This window comes from Bos mutus, chromosome 11 (assembly GCF_027580195.1).
Source record: "Bos mutus isolate GX-2022 chromosome 11, NWIPB_WYAK_1.1, whole genome shotgun sequence".
Taxonomy (NCBI): domain Eukaryota; kingdom Metazoa; phylum Chordata; class Mammalia; order Artiodactyla; family Bovidae; genus Bos; species Bos mutus.
In genome coordinates this window covers 75,892,710-75,914,926 of record NC_091627.1, presented here as the reverse complement: position 1 = coordinate 75,914,926, position 22,217 = coordinate 75,892,710, and the positions used below count along the sequence as shown (strand labels likewise).

Here is a 22,217-nt window from a genome sequence, read left to right as displayed (position 1 = left end):
CAGGGAAGCCTGGCATGCTGCAGTTCATGGGGCTGCAGTGTCAGACACAACTTAGTGACTGAAAAGCAACAACAACATATATGTGTGAGTGTATACACATAAGAATGAAAATCTGCCATTTGCAGCAATATGGATGGACCTAGGGAATATTTTACGCAGTGAAATGTCAGAAAATGACAAATACTATATGATATCACTTACATGTTGAATCTATAGAATAATGCAAAGGAATGTAGATAGCAAATCAGAAACAGACTCATGAAAACAAATTAGTGATTACCAGAAAGGAAGGGGGAAGGGAGGGGTAAATTAAAGGTGTGGGATTAAGAGACAAACTACTGTGTAAAAAATAGATAAGCAACAAGGTTATACTGTATTCCACAGGAAATTACAGAAATTATTTTCTAATAACTTTTAATGGGATATAATCTGTAAAAATACTGAATCACTATGCCGTATACCTGAAACTAAAATAACATCATAAATCAGTTATACTTAAATTTTTTAAGAAGGCAAAAAAATCTTCAGTTCTAATCACAAGAGAAAACAAAACCCCAAAGCGCAAGGAAGCAACGTGGAAGGCATGACCCCCAAGTCACCTCACCTGTCTCCCACCGCCGCCCTCCCCACCCCCTCATGTCCAGCCCCAATCATCCCACGACCCCAAAGGTCAAGATCCTAGATCCTAGATGTAGGACAAGATCCTAGAGGGCGAGGGATAGTTTCAGACAGCCAAGGGCTCCATGCTTCTGCTTCCAGGGACTTCTAAAGGTAACTCACACACCTTCTCGCACCCCGTCCCACGTTTGATGGAGGGAGCATCTTCTCCCCGACTTGTGGGGAGCTGGAGACTTGGAAGAAAGATACGGGGACGGGTTGGGGGAAGAGAATGGAGAAAAACTTAGGGGGATCCAGGGCGGGAAAGGAGTGAGGAGAGAAGCGGGGCGGAGCAGGGGGCGGGGCGGAGCAGGGGGCGGGGCGGGAGAGCGTCGGCGGAGTGGCCACGCCCCCGCCCCTCCGCTCCGGCCGCTCGGGGGCCTCCCTCCCCGCCCCCGCCGCCCCCTTCGCCCTTCTCCTCTGTCTACTCCCTCCTCCTCCTGCTCCTCCCTCCGAGGTGGATGGCCGCTGCCAGAGTCGGAACCCCAGCCGCGCTGCGGGTGAGTGACCTCCCCCAGGGGACCGACAGGGAGGCACGGGGAGCCCCCTCTCCCTGGCGGGTTAGCCCCGGTTTACCCGGAAAGTTTGAGGACGGGGAGCTGGGAGTGGGGGCGCAGTCGGCGCCGCGGGACGCGGGCATCTCCCGCGCTGGTCCGGCGCCCCGCTGGGTGCCTCTCCTCTCTGCCGCGGCTCTCGCTGTCCCCAGAGCGCAGGGCCGGCACTGACTGGGCCCCACCCGGCTTCCCCTCCGCACCTCAGCTCTGAGGCGGCTGCCGACACCTAGGTTCGGCTCTCAAGAGAAAGAAAACTTAAGCAGCAAAGAAAAGAATCTCGACTCCTTTCTGGGGGCGTGGGGGGGCGGGGGGAGGAGGGAGGGACGGTGTTCATCCAAACAAACCCGTGCGGTCGCAGCCTCTCAGCGCACGGTCACCAGCCCCCGTCCTTTACCCCTCCAGGGGCTCAGCGTCCCCCCAACCCCAGAACTCTCACTTTTCTTTTTCCTGGCTCCTGTTACTGGTGCAGCTACTCTCTCCCCCGCCGCCCCCCGCCCCCTAACCTTTCCCTGGGAGGCTCCTGGCCCACAGGCTGGTAGCGCCAGCCTAGTGGCCCCTCCAGCCCCAGAAGGCGATTACCCAGGCCAGGGAGTCACAGCCACAGGGGTCTTCACTCTTGCTTAAAGAATTTCTGCAGTAAAAACTAACTGGAGTTTGATTTTGGGTCCCCTGGCCCCGCACACTGTGCGTTGCATGTCCAAAGGGAAATTAAAATATATTCCTTCTTGGAATTTTCCTGTTTCTGTTGGGCACCTTTGTTTTTTTTAACCTCTCTGTTCTTTTCTCCCAATAATAACTTCATTTAATTAACCTTTCTACTTCTGAAAGAAACGGGAGAAATAATAAAACAAGAAAATAGAGAAAAAGAGTACTTGCTAAAAATATTGTGCAGAACCTGGTCTTTGGAAAGTAAAGGCTTTATTCTGTACTTAGACTGTTTTAGTGGGAGATGAGAGTTCACTGGCGCTTATTTTCGGACTACCCCAAACAAACTCTTACAGCGTCCCCGGGCTAGAAGTTTTAATTTGCCTGACAAAAACCACACTGTCTGTTGGCATTCCCCAGCCTGGCTACTCACCCTGCATTTTTCTTCCCTCCCCTGCGTCCCTCTCCCAACTTCTCATAAACAGGAGTTGTGGAAACAAGGCAATGGAAGAGGTGAAAATGAGCAGGACCTCAAAGAGGAAAAACAACCTCGCCTCTTTTAATCCTCAGGCTGTTGGCTTCAACTTGACTCTGATCGGGTAGAGGAATGTTTAGTTCATTTGTGTGGTTTTTATGTCTGTTCTCATTAGGGTTGAATCAGTGTTTCCATGACAGGCTTAGTTCTCTGGGTGCTTAGAAGGGAACTTGTTAATTCTAAGATGGGTCTGGTCAAGCCTGGAATTCGGAGGTTTTCAGATTTTGTTTAAGGGATTGATCTGGGTTGATATTACTAACTTCTGCCCACTTGGAACTGGAGCCGTGGGGCTGAGAGGGAAACAGCCTGAGCTGGGGTTTGCTACCACAAGACCAAGAAGAAAAAGCTTTCCTAAGGAATGAACTGTACAAACAGGACTGTAGGGACTGTTGAACTTTTATTGTTTTTAGAGAGAAGGCACTTCTCAAGAACTTCAGCCATTCCTGTTTCTGTACAGATAATAAATGTGATTGTAACAAATGTATTAGATCAGATTCAGAACAACCTATCAAAACAGGTTAGTATTGAGCTATTCAGAAAGATTTAAAAAATGAATTTCATTAGGAAGAAACTGGTTTTGAAAAGGGTGTAATTCATTTTTCTGTGCTGATTGAGTGCGGTAGTTCCCCATTAGTATGAATTAGTAAGGTTTTACTGTGGTTTCAAAATGTCATTGGTAAGGAAGCATTGTGACTTCCATTCAAAAAGAAAACCCTTGAAAGTTTTGAACTTGTTTGACCCTGGTACTTAAAAACAATGCACTTAGATAATAATCTTCAGTTTCTTCCTCTTCCTGAGAATTTTTAATAGTGTATTTAATGCCCCAGAAGTCAACCTGATAGTGTTTGGAGAGAAATCACCTTTCTGCCTTCTTCAACTTTTGTACCAACTCACGAAATCTTGTTGAACTGAGTGGTTTGCCATTGTTTACGACTGTTTGTTGTGCAGCCCCAGATAGGCTGCTCTGAATGATGGGGATATAATGAAGGCTGGCAGCATGTCCCAAACTGAAGGAGCAGGTGGTCTGGATGGCAAGATGAAGGCTACATCCCCAGTTAGCCTATAGAAAGCAGCCACTTGTCATCTGACTGACCAGATGAGTTGGAGATAGATGGAGTGTGGAAATTGCAGAGGAGGAAGAAGGGAAGGGGTTATTTTTACTTCTTATTTAAGAAAAATAACCTAAAGGAATATGATGTGACGTTTTAAAATCATGTGTACAAGGATACCAAATTATATTAACATGCTCAGGGTATTTTGTTAAATTTTGAAAGAAATTTTATTTCAAGTTATGAAAGCTTTGTATCTCACTCTGAAAATACACCCCCAAAATACTGGAATGGTATGCATGGAAATGGATGGTGGGATTACAGATACTTTTGATTTTCTTTGTGCTTGCCTGTGTTTCTCCACTGTTTTGCAATAGTAATAGCTAACATTTATTGAGTATGAAGCGCATGCATATGGTATTTCATATTAATGCTTTGAGGTAAGTACTGTTATTCTCATGATATAAGACTCAGAAACTAGAATCTGGGGGGAAACTTGCCAAGGTTGCATAGCCACTATGTGCTAGAATCAAATCTTGAAATCAGGTCAGTGACCAAAGTCTTAATCTCTGTCACTGTTGTATTATTATTGTTATCTTAATTATAAGAAAAAAATAGAAAAGGAAGGCAAAATAATTTGTGGTTTAGTAAGAACTGATATTTTGATTAATTGGAAAATACCCCTGTCTCCTATCTACTTCCCACTATAGCTTGTCTTGGAAGTCTTTGGGAGTTGCTCCTGACTTAGCCTGGGGTCGCTCATTTTCCCTTGGAAGCCAGATGTATCTATGATAAATAGTCCAGAATTCCTCTGAGGCTTTCTGAACAGCCTGGGAATCCAGGAACCCCATGGAATTCTAGAGCAGTCCTGATAGAAGGCAGGATTTTTAAAAATCAGCAAATTATGTCTATGCTGCCTGGTAGAAGGCAGGATTTTTAAAAATTGACAAATTAATGATTGGCATTCATTTTTCTTGGCATTGTCAGGGGAGCAAGATGGGTAGGAAGGCCCAGAGACAGATGCCAGATTTCCATTTATCTTTGTGTTATATGGAATGTTGGGATTGCTTCTTGATGTTTATTACTGTGAAAACACAATAAAGAACTATTTTTTGGAAGCCTGGTAATGCTCCCTTGCACTGGCAGATGAACCGGTTTAGTGGAGATGGAAATATTCTGGGGGATAGCTCTGGGAAAGAAGCCCACATCCTGAATCATCATGGTCCCTCACAGGCAGCCAGGCTCCCAGAGGTCACCTTACTATCCTCTTCCTGGAATGTACCTGAAGATGGGCTTTTCTAAAATACCTAGTTGTTCAAATAGCACACCTTATGTAGGAGGCTTTCACTCCTTTATTTTTCCAGGAAGAGATTTCTGACAGGCTGATGGCTTCTATATCATTTTCTTGTTGAAAAAATATTGTAAGAGTCAAGGAACTCTTTCCCAAATTATCATACTTGGACCAAGATGGACAAGTCCCAGATCTTGTATCCATTTGAGCACTGGAGAAATGTCCTTGTGGTCTCAGTGCTAGGAATAGTTCTTGTGAACAACTTGTCTGTTTTGTCTTGTGGATGCTGTGAACCCTTTCATTGATGTTTTCAATTTCTGATTTGGCCAGAAAGAAGCACAGAGCCCACTTAGTGGCCTTCGTTGTAGCATAGGCATCAGACTTCATGGCCTGCACTTTGAATAACTAGTAACATTATTGTATACCTTCTGTTACCTATGGATACTTAGTTCCACTTTTCTCATCTACTTTATATTGTTTTGTTCTGTATTTCTGGTAACCCACTCCTTCCTTCTGAGTTCATGTCAATGAAAATTAAGATGTTCTTTCATGGAAAGTCTTTAATAAACTTAAAAATATTTACATTCCTTAAAGTATCTTTATTTTGCTCTTACAAATGAAAGTTTGACTGAGTGTGGAATTCTTGACTCACAATTATTTTCTTTCAGAATTTGGAATATATGACACCATTGTCTTGTCTATTGCTACTCCTAAGAATACCAAGTAACCTTGGGCACGTTTCCTAATTTCTCTCAGTCTCCCTTGTCTATAAAATAGATAATAGTATTCACTTTAAGGATAATGTATGCAGAATGTTAGAATCGTGCCTGCCATATATGGAAGCACACAATAATTGTTAGCTATTAATAGAGGAAAACAACAGAATGGGAAAGACTAGAGATCTCTTCAAGAAAATTAGAGATACCAAGGGAACATTTCATGCAAAGACGGGCTCGATAAAGGACAGAAATGGTATGGACCTAACAGAAGCAGAAGATATTAAGAAGAGGTGGCAAGAATACACAGAAGAACTGTACAAAAAGATCTTCATGACCAAGATAATCATGATGGTGTGATCACTCACCTAGAGCCAGACATCCTGGAATGTGAAGTCAAGTGGGCTTTAGAAAGCATCACTACGAACAAAGCTAGTGGAGGTGATGGAATTCCAGTGGAGCGCTTTCAAATCCTGAAAGATGATGCTGTGAAAGTGCTGCAGTCAATATGCCAGCAAATTTGGAAAACTCAGCAGTGGCCACAGGACTAGAAAAGGTCAGTTTTCATTCCAATCCCAAAGAAAGGCAATGCCAAAGAATGCTCACACTACTGCACAATTGAACTCGTCTCACACACTAGTAAAGTAATGCTCAAAATTCTCCAAGTCAGGCTTCAGCAATATGTGAACCGTGAACTTCCAGATGTTCAAGCTGGGTTTAGAAAAGGCAGAGGAACCAGAGATCAAATTGCCAACATCTGCTGGATCATCGAAAAAGCAAGAGAGTTCCAGAAAAACATCTATTTCTGCTTCATTGACTATGCCAAAGCCTTTGACTGTGTAGATCACAATCAACTGTGGAAAATTCTGAAAGAGATGGGAATACCAGACCAGCTAACCTGCCTCTTGAGAAACCTATATGCAGGTCAGGAAGCAACAGTTAAAACTGGACATGGAACAGCAGACTGGTTCCAAATAGGAAAAGGAGTACGTCAAGGCTGTATATTGTCACCCTGCTTATTTAACTTCTATGCAGAGTACATCATGAGAAATGCTGGGCTGGAAGAAGCACAAGCTGGAATCAAGATTACCGGGAGAAATATCAATCACCTCAGATATGCAGATGACACCACCCTTATGGCAGAAAGTGAAGAGGAACTCAAAAGCCTCTTGATGAAAGTGAAAGTGGAGAATGAAAAAGTTGGCTTAAAGCTCAACATTCAGAAAACAAAGATTAGGGCATCTGGTCCCATCACTTCATGGGAAATAGATGGGGAAACAGTGGAAACAGTGTCAGACTTTATTTTTTTGGGCTCCAAAATCACTGCAGATGGTGACTGCAGCCATGAAATTAAAAGACGCTTACTGCTTGAAAGGAAAGTTATGACCAACCTAGATAACATATTCAAAAGCAGAGACAATACTTTGCCAACAAAGATCTGTCTAGTCAAGGCTATGGTTTTTCCAGTAGTCATGTATGGATGTGAGAGTTGGACTGTGAAGAAAGCTGAGTGCCAAAGAATTGATGCTTTTGAACTGTGTGGTGTTGGAGAAGACTCTTGAGAGTCCCTTGGACTGCAAGGAGATCCAACCAGTCCATTCTGAAGGAGATCAGCCCTGGGATTTCTTTGGAGGGAATGATGCTGAAGCTGAAACCCCAGTACTTTGGCCGCCTCATGCGAAGAGTTGACTCATTGGAAAAGACTCTGATGCTGGGAGGGACTGGGGGCAGGAGGAGAAGGGGATGACAGAAGATGAGATGGCTGGATGGCACCAGCGACTCGATGTACGTGAGTCTGAGTGAACTCCGGGATTTGGTGATGGACAGGGAGGCCTGGCGTGCTGCGATTCATGGGGTCATAAAGAGTCGGACACGACTGAGCTACTTACTGAACTGAACTGAACAGTTACTTTTGTATTTTTTCAGTATTTCTTGGCTTTCTTGGACTATAATAGTTCATATAAATATTAGTTTGTCTCATTGAACACAGAAAATCATGTTGGGATTTTTATTGATTTCATTTAATTTTTATTCAAGAGAACGGATACCTTTATAATATTCATCTTCTTCTTTTATTCAGGTGACTTCCTCTGTAAATGTGTAAATGTTTTTACACAGATTTTGTTTTATCTATTTCCTATTTCTGATCGGTTTAGTGTGTATTATAAATGATATCTTTTTTGAATTATACTTTAAAATTGGTTATTTCCTGTCCCATAGAAACATTCCTGATTTTTGAATTTTGATCTTGTATTGATCATCCCAGTTGAAGTCTCTGATTGTTTCTTATGCAGGTATTCTTGAATTTTCTAGGTAGACAATGACAGAATAATAATGATTTGTTTTTTTTCTTTTGACCATATCTTTTTATTGTCTTGCTGGATTGGGTAGACCCTCCAGGACAGCATTTAATAGTAACAGTGAAAGTGAGCACCCTTGTCTTCTTACTGTCCTTAATGAGTGCTCTTAATGTTTCTCCATTAATCATGAAGTTTGCTTAAGGTTTCAATAGATACTTTTTTAACAACTTACACACTTTATCATGACTGAGTGTTGATTTTATGTAATGCCTTAATGTTTTGTGTAAATTATATGAGGTAATATAATTTTCTTTCTTCATATTATAATGTGATAGTATGAATATATTTAATTACTTTGAGATTTTTTGTTCAGTCTCTCAGTTATATATGACTCTCTGTGACCCCATGAACTGCATGCAGCACACCAGGTTTCTCTGTCCTTTTCTAGCTCCTGGAGTCTGCTCAAATTCATGTCCATTGAGTCGATGATGCCATGACTTTGAGAGAGAGAGAGAGAGAGAGAGATACACACACACACACACATACAGATATATTCTTTTATTCTATGGAATATCATTTGCTAGTATCCTATTTAGATTTTTGCAATTGTTTATTAAGTGAAACAATTGTCTGTAATTTTCTTTTTTAAAAAACATTGTTCTTACATTGTTTGGTATCAAGTTTATATTAGCTCCATGAAATAAGTTGGGAAACTTTTTCATATATATTTTTCTTAAGCAGTTTGTGAGAGGTAAAGATGGCTTGTTTCTTAAAAGTTTGGTAAAATTCATTGTAAAATAACTGCTTAGCCAGGGTATGTGTGTCAAGTTTTTGACAATTCAGTTTCATAAATGATTTTGATAAGTTTGATCTATTTCTTTTTGATTCAGTTTTGATAATTTGTTTAGATGATCCATTTCATGTGTTCTCAAATTTACTAGCATAAATTTATTTGTAATTTTCTTTTATTGTTTTCTAAATGTTGACTGTTTTAAGATATATTTCCTTCTTAGTTCTTAATACTGTTTATTTGTGCCATCTCAAAAGCTAATATAGATGTTTAATTAATCTTTTGATATAACCAGCTTCTTCCTTATCTATACTTTTCATTTTTAATGTCTTTTTATTTCCTCTTATTTGTATTATTTCTTCTTTCCATTTCTAGCTACTTCAGTTGACTCCTAGCTCTTTTATTTTTTGTTTTCAATGCATCCATTTTATGGATTTCCCTGGTAGGCTAGTGGCGCTTTCAAGTGGTTAGGACTTGAACTTGGACTGACTGCCAAGTTCAATCCCTGGGCAGAGAACTGAGATCCCGCAAGCCACTGGCATGGCAAAAAAAACAAACAAACATGTATTTTAAAGCTATAAAGTTAGCTCTATATATTGCTTTAGCCACATCATGCAGGTTTTGGTATGTGTACATTCAATATCACTTGGCTCTAAATTTTTTGTACATTTTAAATTTTCTTTTGAACGTATGGATTTAATTTTCCATTTTCAACTTAAAAAAAACCTTTTTTTTAACTTTGTTTAAATTATTGTTGACTTCTAATCTAGTTGCATCATGAAAAGACAGCATGGTTTGTATAGTAGCCATCCTTTGTGTCCAGTTACATGAACAGTTTTTCCAAATATATCATGTATGGTTTAAAAGAAAAATATATTCCCTGCTTGGTGGATGCAGCATTCTGCATCAAGTGTATTTATTAAGTGTATTTTTCAAATTTCGCATGTTCTTCCTGGGTTTTTTTTGCCTGTTTTCTGAGTTCTCTTCAGTCTCAGAGAAAGGAATGTTAAAATCTTCCACTCTGTGGATTTGTCAGTTTTTCCTTGTAATCCATTAATGTTTATGCAAATTGATGATTGTTATTTCTTCAGGGTGAACTTATTATGTTATGTACAGTTCTTTGTTATGTTTATTGATGCTTTTGGCAGAAATTCTATTTTGTCTGATATTAATGTTGGTGTACCTACTTTCTCTTGGTTATTATTTTTTTATGTCTTATATGTCCTTTTATATTAACTTCTGTCTATAATTTTGCCTTAACTGTTAATCTTAGAAATAGTTTTTATGTGTTGCTTCATTTTTTTTTTTATGATAGCCTGGAAATCTTTTTAATAATAGAACGTAAACTTTTACATTCTTTTTAATCAATATACATTTGGCCTCGTTCTGCCATCTTAAGTTTTTGTTTTTCCCATTTAGCATTTTTTGGTTGCTTCTTTTATACTTCTTTTCATAGTTTTCTTTGGATTGGTCAAGTTTTGTATATTTCTACTTCTGTCAACTGTTTTGAAAGACAAAATTCTACTTGTATTTCTTAAATTTTTAACATTGTGTCCATTTAACAAAGTCTAAAGTTGATTTCTGTATTTCCTCTCATCAGTACAGTGGCCTTAGATGCCTTTAAATCTGACCGGCCTCTCTTCCCATCTTCTGGTTATTGTGGTCTACTGGTTTAATCCCACATCATTTATGGTCCTCTCCCCATTCCTGAAATTGGTCATCATTGTTATTCCTACTTTTTTTCCTTTTTTATAGTGAAAATTTATTTAACTTTACCCATTTCTTTTTTTCATTGGTGTGATTTTATTTTATTGTTTTAAATTGGAGGATAATGCTTTACAATGTTGTGTTGGCTTCTACTGTACAACAAGGTGAACTAACCATAATTATACACATATACCCTCCCTCTTGAGTCTCCCTCCCCCTCCCTCCTGACTTTACCAGTTTCTTATCTCAACATTGCCTCTTGCATACCATTCCTTTCTCCTGTATTCATTTTCTTCATACTGATAATTTTTTCACTGAAGGTCTGCTGCTGCTGCTGAAGTCTAGAGTTGTAATATGCCAATCTTGTGGGTAGCTTTGGTATTGTTTTGAAAATGTCTTTATTCATGTCCCTCTTGAAATAATTTGTCAAGGTATAGAATTCTAAGTAGATATTTTGCCCTGCGCATTTTGTAACATTACTCCACTGTCTTTTTGTCTCAATTGTTCCTTATGAAAAGTCTCTTTTTGGCCATCCTTTTGCAGGTAATCTGTTTTCTCTCTTGGAGCCTTTCAGTCTTATCTTTTTTGTCTCTCATGTTGTGCCCTTTCATTATGTGTCCAGATATAATCTGTTTCTATGTATTCTACCTGGAATTCTGTATGCTCATTAATCTGAAGTCACGCCTCTGTTTTTATATCTAAAGGTTTCTCACTTATTTCCTCTACAAATTTATTTTAAAATAATTAGTGAGCACTTATCATGTATCAGGAATGCTTTCAAGTTCTAGAGATATAGAAATGAACATAAGAGACAAAAGTCCGTACTCTGATTTTGAGTCCCTTATACCTCCAGTCTTCCCTGAAATACCTATTAGGTGAGTGTTGAACCTTCTAATTTTACCTTCTATGTTTTCTTCATCTGAAGTTTTCCTTTCTTAACTATAGTTGACCCTTGAACAATTTGCATTAGAAGTACTGACCCTCTGCGAAATTGAAAATCTGTGTTTAACTTACAGTTGGCGCTTCATAGACGCAGTTCTTTTATATCCGCAGTTCCTCTAAATCCATGATTTCACATCCCTTGGATTCAACCAACTGAGGACAATGTAGTGTTTACTATTGAAAACAAATCTGCGTATAAGTGGACTTCACAGTTCAAACCCATATTGCCTAAGGATTAACTGTATCTCTTTATCTTAACTATATTCTGAGTGATTTTTTCAGTTCCATTTTCTAGTTTATTAATTTTTTTAACTGCGTTTGGTCTATTGTTCAATCCACCCATTGTTTCTTTCTTGAAATTTAATGTCTATATGTTTTTATTTCTAGAATTTCTATTTGGTACTTAGTATCTACTGGTTTTTAAAAATATTATCTCTTTGCCTTTTAATTTTTTAATTTTTAGCCCTTTTTCTATGTTTCAATATTTTAAGCAAATTTTTAGATTATTTGTTATTTCTGCTTTTGAATTTTTAAAAATGATTTATTTTCTCTTGTGTGTTACATCTTCATCAAGAGTTGTTTTTCATAGAAATCCTACCTACCTCAGGATTGCTAGCATATCCTTATAAAGCAATTTGACATTTGCTTCTGCTGGTCTAATCTGGGATTTGCCCATTCCCAAATTTACCTTTTTGTTAATGTTGGCCTAGAGACCTTGTACAGCCTGAAAGTATGCATTTAAACTTGTCCTTGCATTGTGGTGCAAGTGTGGATTTCAGATTTTTTTAAGGTCATTCATTTTCTACTCTTTGCTCAAGCACATGACAAGCTTTCTTGTGGTTTCCTCAGATTGACAAGTAATGTTCTTCTAGAACTGTTTCACTTATGAAACAGGCGTTTTTGACTTCAGCTTTATGTAAGTGTGTCAGCGACAGCTCCTGACATCAGGTGGCCATTACAGGACTCCCCTCACTGTACGCATGCCATTAAACTCTCAGCCCCTAGCCATTCAGGCTTCTAACTGGTCTGGATTGTTCCATAAGCCCCTTGGCTTCAGCTCCGACTATTTGGTCCACTTTGACTTCCCTCTTTATTTCTGTTATCTGGAGATTTCTGTTTCATCTCTTTTTTAAACTTTTTATTTCTTATTAGAGTATAGCAAATTGACAATGTTGTGATAGCTTCAGGTGCGTGGCAGAGCTGCTCATCCATACGTATGCATTTTCTCCCGCCTTCCCTCCCATCCAGGCTGCCACATAACGTTGAGCAGAATTCCCTGAATTACCCCTTCAATCCAAACACTTCAAAACAGTGAACAAAACTGTAATGACAAATATTACTACATTAAAAAAATAGATTAAATACTGCTATATTTAAAATGGATAACCAACAAGGATGGGAGGGGAGGTGGGGGAAAACGGATAGATATATATGTATGGCTGAGTAGCTCTGCTGTGCACCTGAAACTCTCAATATTGTTAATTTGCAGACAGCCAACGTCTGTCTGTGTGATCACATGGTGGAAAGGGTGAGCTTGCTCTCTAGGACTTTTTTTATAAGAATGCTCATCATGAGGACTCCACTTTGGTGACCTAAACACCTCCCAAAGGCCCCACCTCCTAATACCATCATCTTGGAGGTTAGGGTTTTGACATGAATGTTCAGTTCAGTTCAGTTCAGTCGCTCGTCGTGTCCGACCGTTTGCGACCTCATGAATTGCAGCATGCCAGGCCTCCCTGTCCATCACCAACTCCGAGACACCCAAACATTCAGACCATAGATGTTAAGTAACTTATCTAAAGTAACTTGCTTTGGGCGAGTACTTAGCTTCTCTGAGGCTAAGTTTCCTTTTCCTTAAAACGGTGATAATAAACCCTACCTCAAAAAGTGGTTCTGAAGATTAAGTGAGATAAACAAGAAATAATATGGGCCAAGCGCTTGGGATATGTTAATGCTCACACACGTTAGTCTCCTCCCATCATCTCCCTTCTGAACTGATTCTACTGAACCAGGATTGTGCTTCAGTAGTTCTGATCAGAGAGACCTCTGGGCAGAGGCCATGGCTACATCTCTTAATATATTGGGTTTTCTTGGTAATCAGTTTAGATTTCTCTCGGATGAATTTCCACCATTTTTATTCTACATCTATACCACCTCTTCATAGCCCAACCTATTAAAAAATATATATACATTTATGTAGTAGGGTAGCAGGGAATGGGGTTAGGTTTTTTAAAAAATTATTTTTATTTATTCATGTATTTGCCTACATTGGATCTTAGTTGTGGCATGTAGGATCTTCCATCTTCATTGTGCATGCAGGATCTTTAGTTGTGCTGCACATGGGATCTGGTTCCCTAACCAAGCATCAAACCCTGCTTGAGAACACAGAGTCTAAGCCGCCGGACCACCAGGGAAGTCCTAGATCAACCATTTTATAGAATAACTATGTTACTACCTAAGACTTATGCCCCTCTTAACCAGAAATATCTCTTTCCTTTACTTGTTGGTGTTCCTGTTCTTTAAAGAGATAAAAACCCTTCATCTCATTTTTGAATATAACATTTTAAATGCAAAGACTTCAGAGAGCATACATAAGGAATAAATATCAGAACTACTTCTGGGACTAGGTTTTCCCAAGAGAGATCACGAAGGCCCTGAGTGATTGAGGAGTAGGGACAAAGAAGAAGGCCATCACAGTGTATAGATGGACCGAAATTATTTCTTAAGGATTTTATAAGATATAAAATCTTATAAATGATTGTTGCCTGTTTGCAATCATTTATCTCGGTCCTGTGGAATCTGTACTTGGCCCAGAGCTTTTTTATATGTCTTATCAGAAATAATAATCATGATAGCTATGATTGTTTTTAAGTAGAAGAAAAGAGCATCATGAAAACAACATAATTGGAATTATGAATATGCTTCCATATAAATATTTGTGGCTCAGAGCACAAAAATAACTTTTCCATTGCAGAGCTAAGCCAAGACTCTGGTGAAAGCGGCACTGAGAATCTAATTTAAAACAGCCGTGGCCCAGAAATTCAGAGTTGGGGCTGACATATTGGCCTCTCTTCACCCCTCTGAAGGCTTTTTCCCACTAGTTCATGGTAACTTATATTCAGGGCCAACTTGGAGGCTGTGGAAGATGGTAATTGATGCGACAAATGTTGCTTTTGTTGGCCTCAGTTTAGCATTAATGCAAACATAGAGAAATGTTTTAATCTGTGCAGCTCCAGGCCTGTTGCTAGTCTGTGGCTTAAAGCAGAACCCCATCAATTTTGTGAAAATCCCTGGTGCTGCTGCTCGTCGTGGCTTCACTGGAAGGTGACTAGTTGGGCTCTTTCTAAGTAGCACAGGAATGGTCTGATGTTCTGATTTTCAGAAAAATTTTCCGGGGTCGTGGGGAATAGCAATTGGACTTTCCTAGGACTTGCCAGGTGGCACTAGTGGTAACTGCCTGCCAATGCAGGAGATATAAGAGACGCAAGTTCTATCCCAGGGTTGGGAAGATCCTCTGGAGAAGGAAATGGCAACCCACTCTAGTATTCTTGCCTGGAGAATTCCATGGACAGAGGAGCCTGGTAGGCTACATGTAGTCCATGGGGTCACACAAAGTCAGACACAACTGAAGTGACTTAGCACAGAAACTTGGTGATCATCTCAGAATCTTCCAACTCCAAGAAGGCTCAGACTTGCCTAGATGAGCATTTTTTTCCTCATAAGGAAGGAAATTATTTAGGTTTTTCACCTTCTTCTCATTCATCTTTGACTCTAAACTCCCAGTGAGGATGGCTCTGTACTGCACCTGATGGGGTTTAGCTACTCAAACAGCTCCCGGCTTGTCGAGATCTGCCCCATCCCCCCGCACGATCCCTTCTCCACCCAGATGTTCCTGCTTATCTGTTCAGCGTGCCCATCTGTGCACATGCAGGCTCTCACCAGCTGAGGGTGGGAACAGGGCTGCAGGCGCTGCTGCTTGTGGCCTTCTTGTTGGTCTAAAAAGGGGACACCTTTCCCAGATTCCCACAAGGGGGCTGAGTGGGCTCCCTGAACTGCATCCTGCCTGTGGAGACCGGATGAGACAGGTGCTGGCTCTTGTATTGATTTCCTCCTCTCTGTTCTTCATTCCCTGTTCCCATGGAGAGGTTCCTTTAACCCCTTCCCTCTTGGAACTTTTGTTTGTCTTGTTTCTGATTTGTTGCATTCCTCTAACCTGACCTACTCCTCCTTCTAGGACCCTCATTTGACTTTGTTTAGGGCTGGTCCATCCCCACCCCCTTTTGGTAGATGTGGCTGATGCATGCAGCCATAAGTTACTTCTCTTGGAGGCTCCTACACACCAGGATTGGTGGTGATGCTGTGGCCGACATCACTCTTCTGGGGTCACCACATCATTATGGAGAATGATGAAGGTGCTGTGGTTCTGCAAAGTTTTGGTGGCCAAGAGAGATGTACATGAAAACAGTCTCTTCTATCTTCTAATGTTTCAGCCTTTAAAATTATGTGTGTGTAGGCAGGAACCCTCAGGTTCGACCTGGATTCCTGCCAATAGCTTCCTGTCTGGTTTCCCTGTCTCTGGCCCCAACACCTTCCAGTCCATCCTCTACTGTCAGAACTTTCTTTCTAAAATTCTTACCTGATCCTGTTTATTCTCTCTCAATTCTTTCACTGAATCCTGTTGCCTTTAGGATAGAATCAAGCTCCTTAGTATGATACAGTGGGGCTTTTGTACCTTACTCACCTACCTGCCTGTTTTGCGCTATCACCCACATTAACTCCTGACCCCAGCCATGCCCACCTACCTATGGGATGAGGTCCTCTCTTGCCTCTCCATCTTTGCACACACCCTCACCTCTCTCTGTTCTGTTCTGCCTGATAAATTCATAGCCTCCTTCAAGACCCAGTTCAGAAGCCCCAGTCTTCCTAAGGCCTTTTCAAACCACCAGTACCGGCAGCTTTATTCCTCCTACCACAGTTATGGACACTGCCACCATCTCTGGCACCAATCTTAATGAAGCATCTGGCTTAATTAAATACCGCAACACCCTGTACTGGGCTTTATCACATTGACAAGACATTTGAGAATTGTCCCTGCTGGACAGAGACTGCCCTGGGGCAATGTACTGTGACTGTTTCACTTGTACCAGCACGCAGCATAGTGTTAAGGGTGCTTAGTTATCATATTGTTCAGTGAATATGTGCATGCATGAAAGAATGAACTCATTCACATACACCATTGTGTACACACACACTGAGATGTAAAGCCCTTGGAAGCTTACTTCAGATCTTACTGGGATATTTACAGAGTACATCATAGGTGCTCACTAAATGTCTGTTGAATCAAAGAAAGAATGAATGCAGATACACATTATGGAAAATTTGCTCCAAAATGTACTCTGAGCTGCACTGTGGCCTCACTTCCTCTCAATTGCAGTAGAAAGAACATAGGCCTGGAAAACCAAAGATTAGAATTCATGTTCATCTTTTTGACTATGAGTGCATCACTTTGCCTTGTTGGGCCTATATTTCCTCATCTGTCAAATGAGTTGTTAGAAAAGATACTTAATGCCGATTGCACAGTCTAGATTCAGTCTTTATTGGAAGGCCTAAATCAAATGACCAGTTGCTTTCCATTAAGTGGCGTGAATTTGGGACTCACATTTTTTGGCCTTATCGTGGAACATGTTCATGACAAGCCCTGGGTACTGGGTAGGGAGCTGAGACCACGAGGTGGCCAGTGGCAGAAGGAAAAAAACCTAGTTGTAAAGCCAACACAGAGCTAGCGTTCCTGGCTGGGATGAGATGCCCTAGCAAAGCAGGGGCAGCCGTCAGTGTCCGATGGCAGTCTGAGATCACAGCTGGCTGGAGATAACCAGGAAAGAAGTACTGACAGGCTGAATGACATGCTTTCAGGGGTGTGCTAAAAATGTGCCCCTGGCTGGAGAGGCTGTGGGACAACCTAGTAGAGGTCATCAAGACCAGCTGTCCTCAGTTGTTTGAAGAATGAGTAGGTGAAGAAGTATTTAAACTTAGTCTGTGTCCCTCTCAGAGCATCAGTGGAAGCCAGGAGGAGGTTAATTTAGAGTTAATAGGAGAGAGAAGAGTTTAATTCTGTCCAAATGATAATGTGATGAACTCACTTATAAAGTAATAAGGTCTCCATTACTGCAAGTTTCCACAGCAGCTGCATAATTCCTCAGCAGAGATGTGGTACTAGAGATTTCTCTTTTCTGAAGATCGGACTAGAAGATGTTTAAAGTTGTTTTTTTTTTTTTTTCTTCTGATTCTAAGAGCTCTTTGCTTTTTGTGTCTTCTCCAGGTCTTATTTGGGGAGACACTTTCAGATTTCGTAGCCCTTCTTTTTGTGACCTGGTCTCAGCACACCCTATCCCTATTAGTGGGTGACCAGCTTTTGGTCTGATCGTTTTTGAACGTCCTCCTTAAAATGAGCACCCTGGATGGGACCTCCTGTGCCAGGATGTGGCCTGGCCAGGACCTCTCTGGTGACATTCCTCAATTATAAAAGGTAGGAGGCCTCTTAAGTTCTCATCTACCTTTTCGCTCTGTGTTGAGCTGTAAGAGTGAGCAGCAGCGAGCCTTGGCTTCTGGTGTATCCTGTACCACCTCAAACAATGCACAGATTTCATTTCCTTCCACCCAGAGATGCATTTCAGATGTCTCTGTGGTTAACCTTCTCATCTCAGGCTTGGGGGAAACTTTCTTTACTGGGCTCTTCCACGGGACTCCATCCTTGCCATCTCAAGAGCCTCACATTTCGCCCTAGATGCTTTATCTTTCTGGTGTTTGTCTTCCCCTTTCTTTTTCATCTCTTCTTTCTCAGCTCTCCATGCCTGCTGTATACTATGGCATTTCTATTTGTGCAGTGTTTTCCTTTTCAAATTCTTTGGCCTCCTGGTATCCTAGAGAATAGGAATGTGGATGGCTTGTCAGCTCCATTGTGCATATGAGGAAAAATGCCCAGAGAGGTTAAGTGATGCGCTTAATTTACTGGAACCGGGCTTCCTGACTTCTGTCCCAGCCCCAGCCACTGTCCAGAGATCACAGTGCATTTGCTAATAGCACTGGAGTCACAAAGAGCTTCAGATTTTTCTGTATGTGTGGTCACTGTACCAAAAGAAATTTACCCGGGAACTAATCTCAGGCCTCTAGAGACTCATAGTCTGCAAACACACTGAAATAAACTAAGCATGACCAGAGCCAAAGAACTTGTGGAGTGCTTCATGTTTTTTTCAAAGAAATTTTCAGGTATGTGATGCTTCTCAAAGTCCCTTGAGGTGGGAGACCACCTGTGAGTCTTACTTTGCAGGTAAAGGTCACAGGTGAAGTCCAGGCCTGAGATGTGGGGAGGAGGCTCTGAGCAGACACCCTCGTTCCTGGTCCACGAATTTTCCTCGTGTTTATGCTCCTGGAAAATCAGAGAAAGGGTGTGATTTGTTTTATCTAGTACCAAAGGCAGTAGAGACCGTAATGGCAACCTAGGGATCTGGGTTTTTCAATTGGCATAAGAAATAGCTCATGCTATGTTTGGAGGTAAGATCTGGGCCCGGGGGTCTGAGGAAGGGGCTGGGGGCAGGCTCTGGCCCTGGAGATCAGGCCACGTCCATCCAAGTGGATTGGGAGAACATAAGGCCTGCTGGGAGGAAGCATACAGGCTAGGGTGTCAGTTGTTGAGACATAGGGAAAGAGGTGGCTTTCTAGGATCTGGTCAATGTGCTGACAATTCCAAAGTGTGAAGGACTATCTGCTTACACCATATGTGAGTCTTGTTGCAACCTTGCTTTATTCTGCCATTTATTCAGCAGGTATCAGCAAGCACCTACTAAACATGAGTAAATCTCTTACATAGTTATGGCTTTTCTTATGAAGACCCCATATATGTGTGTGTTTGTGTCTATATTTTTCTGTATATCTCTGTATATCTCACATATGTTTATTCTTATTAATGCACATAAACAAACTATGGGGATACATAGTCTTTTCCTCTGTTCATGAATTAGGAAACTGAGGTCCAAAGAGGGTCACTGGTTTGCTCAAATTCCTACAGTGACTTGGAGCTTCTCAGGTGGTGCTAGTGGTAAAGAACCCACCTGCCAATGCAAGAGACATGGGTTTGACCCCTGGGGTGGGGAGATCCCCTGGAAGAGGGCAGGGCAACTTACTTCAGTATTCTTGCCTGGAGAATCCGCATGGACAGAGGAGCCTGGTGGGCTATAGTCCATTGGGTTGTACAGAGTTGGACACGACTGAAGTAACTTAGCACTACAGTTGCTTAGAAACTGAGCCAAGTCCCAAATCCACGTATTCTGAGTTCTGTTACTGGGACAGTACTTACAGCTGCTTTGCACATGGTAAGCAGTTCCTAACGTTCAAAGTTCTAGTATGCTTGAAGAGAAATAGAGAAAAACACCTTTGTGGTTATTAACCAAGGTTTCATTTTATCTTGAGAGGCTGGAAAACCTAAATGCAAAGTTGAAATGCAATTTGAGCCCTTTAAATTCTTTATGTGGGCATTTATAGGGATGGCAGTCCCTGTTCAAGTCAGGTACAAGTCATCTTCTTAGATTTGGAATTAGCATTCATGTTCTAGTTCATCCTGCCCTAGTGTCAGACGCCCTAGTTGAGTGGCCAAATGCTACAGGAAGAATAGGCTGCTTTCCTTGGTAAAGTGGTTGTGGGTGAGTGGGCTGGGGTCACTGTGCCAGCAGTCTGGGTCCTCCTACAGTAAAGGAAGGTCCCTACTCCCAAGCTCCCAGGGCCAGAATATGCAACTCAGCTCACAGCTTACGTCCCCTTCCCTACCCCTGTGGCCTATACTTTGACCATGAGCTGAGCCTTTCTAAGTCCTGTGCCTGCCCCTGTAAAGGTGCCTTGAGCCCTGGAAATTGGGCACAACAAACTGAGCAAGGCTGATTCCAGATGGTGAAGCCCCTGCTAAGGCTACCTAGATCAGGGTGGATGCTTCGATGGAGACTCAGCTTCCTGGGAAGCCTGGGGCCTGGCTATGAATTTTCCCCCTGTCAGAAGGTCGTTCTGTCCTATCTTCCCACCTGCCCATCTCCTCACCCTCTTTCCTTTCCACCTAGAAGCAGCTGTTCTACTGTGCTTTCCTTGGCACAGTTCTTGCCCTACAGGAACCTATAAGAAACTGGGATGAGTCAGAACCTGGCTTCAGCGTCAGGTACATTCTTCACTCATTCACCAAACATTTATTTGGCCTATCAGCCTGTGTCAGGGCAAGGAACCCAGCCCCAGATAAGATCCTGCCAAGTCCTTAGCCTGTGATTGCTCCCACCTAAAATCGAGACTCCATGAGGTGCCCAGCCCATGCTGACAAGTGCTATTGGAAATGCCAGTCTGGATTCCTGGCTAATCACCTACTCTAGGGGGTTAGTGCCCTGGTGCTCTTTGTTTCTGCCACATTCTTCAGGCCTCAGCATCTTCCTTGGGAGCCTTGCTCTGCTGTCCTAGGGCTGCATTGTCCTTGCTCCAATTATCTGTAGTTGCAGAAAACCACTCTAAAGCATAGAGGTTTTCATCGATGGATGAATGGATAAACAGAATGTGGTATACATGTACAATGGAATGTTTTTCAGCCTTTGAAAGGAAGTTCTGGCACATGCTTCAACGTGAGTTAACCTTGAAGGCATAAGGCTAAGTGAAATAAACCTTTCGTGACACAAGGACAAATACTATATGATTTCACTATGTGAGGTACATAGATTTATCAGAATCATAGAAGCAGAAAGTATAGTGGTTGCCAGGGGCAACCATGTGGGGGGATGGGGAGTTAGTGTTTAATGGGTACAGAGTTTCAGTTTGTGAAGATGAAAACATTCTGCAGATGGATGGTGGTTGTTCAGCAATGTGGATATAGTTAATGTCATAGAACTGTACACTTAAAAATGATTAAAAGGGCTAATTTTGTCTATATGTATCTTACCACATAAAAAATGTAAAGGCTTAAAACCACGATTTAGTGTTCTCCTGGTTTGTGGGTTGACTGGGCTCAGCTGGGTAGATTTTTCTGTCATGTTGTTGTGGCCAGATGGTGACTGGGACTAGAATCACTGAAAACTCGAGTGGCTGATGTCTAAGATGGTGTCTCAGTGTGGCTTCTCCGTAGCCTGGGATTCTTATGTGGTGCCTCAGGGCTCCAGCAAGCAGGAAATGGCAGCCTCTGGGTCAGCTCAGGTCCAGCATTGTCACTTCTGCCACATGGAATTGGTTAGAGGAGTGAAAGACCCACCCAGGTTCAGGGAGAGGGGAAAGAACCCTCCTTCCATTGGGGGAGGGACAGAGTGACCTTTCAGAAGGACATTAGACGGGAGACATTATTGTGGCCATTTTTGGAAAACTTCCAGCCTGAAGTGTAGTTGCAGGAGTCCTAAGACATTTTGGTAGGAAGACACATTCTTGGTAGAGAGGCACATACTTCTCTGTGGACCTCTTTTTAGGAGAATTCATCTTTGTAGATTGTTAAGAGTTTAAAGGGCCCTTGGAAACCACTTGCTAGCAGTGACTTGTTTTAACTTACAGAGCAGAGAGGAGCAGAGCCTCCCAAACACTGGCCTCCTGGCTCCCCGGCTGGGCAAGCAGCTGTGGGGACTGTGAGCAGTAGTACAAGGGTCTGGTGGAGAGGTGGGTATAGCAGGAGAACAGAGGTGGTGATGTCCATTGGAGAACCAGCATCATAGAGGCTGGGTGAGCCCCTTGCTGGCTGGTTCTGACTGGAGCATGTGGACTTCATTGGGCAGGTCTCTGCAGGGACACCCGGGGCACTTTGTGAGGAGGCTGGAAGTTCAGTTCAGTTCAGTTCAGTCACTTAGTTGTGTCCGACTCTTTGCAACCCCATGGACTGCAGCATGTCAGGCCTCCCTGTCCATCACCAACTTCCGGAGTTTATGCAAACTCATGTCCATTGAGTTGGCGATGCCATCCAACCATCTCATCCTCTGTTGTCTCCTTCTCCTCCCACCTTTAATCTTTGCCAGCATCAGGGTCTTTTCTAAT

At 42.0% G+C, this 22,217-nt stretch overlaps 1 protein-coding gene across 1 annotated transcript in view; it reads left to right on the top strand.

The window, feature by feature from the left end:
* Positions 1-1,011: 1,011 nt before the first annotated feature.
* The window catches only part of STON1 (stonin 1), a 56,129-nt gene continuing 34,923 nt past the window's right edge, over positions 1,012-22,217 (top strand). The window contains exon 1 of the mRNA XM_070379607.1: positions 1,012-1,157. The gene's annotated coding sequence lies outside the window, so the exon portion shown is untranslated. The remainder of the gene's footprint in view (positions 1,158-22,217) is intronic.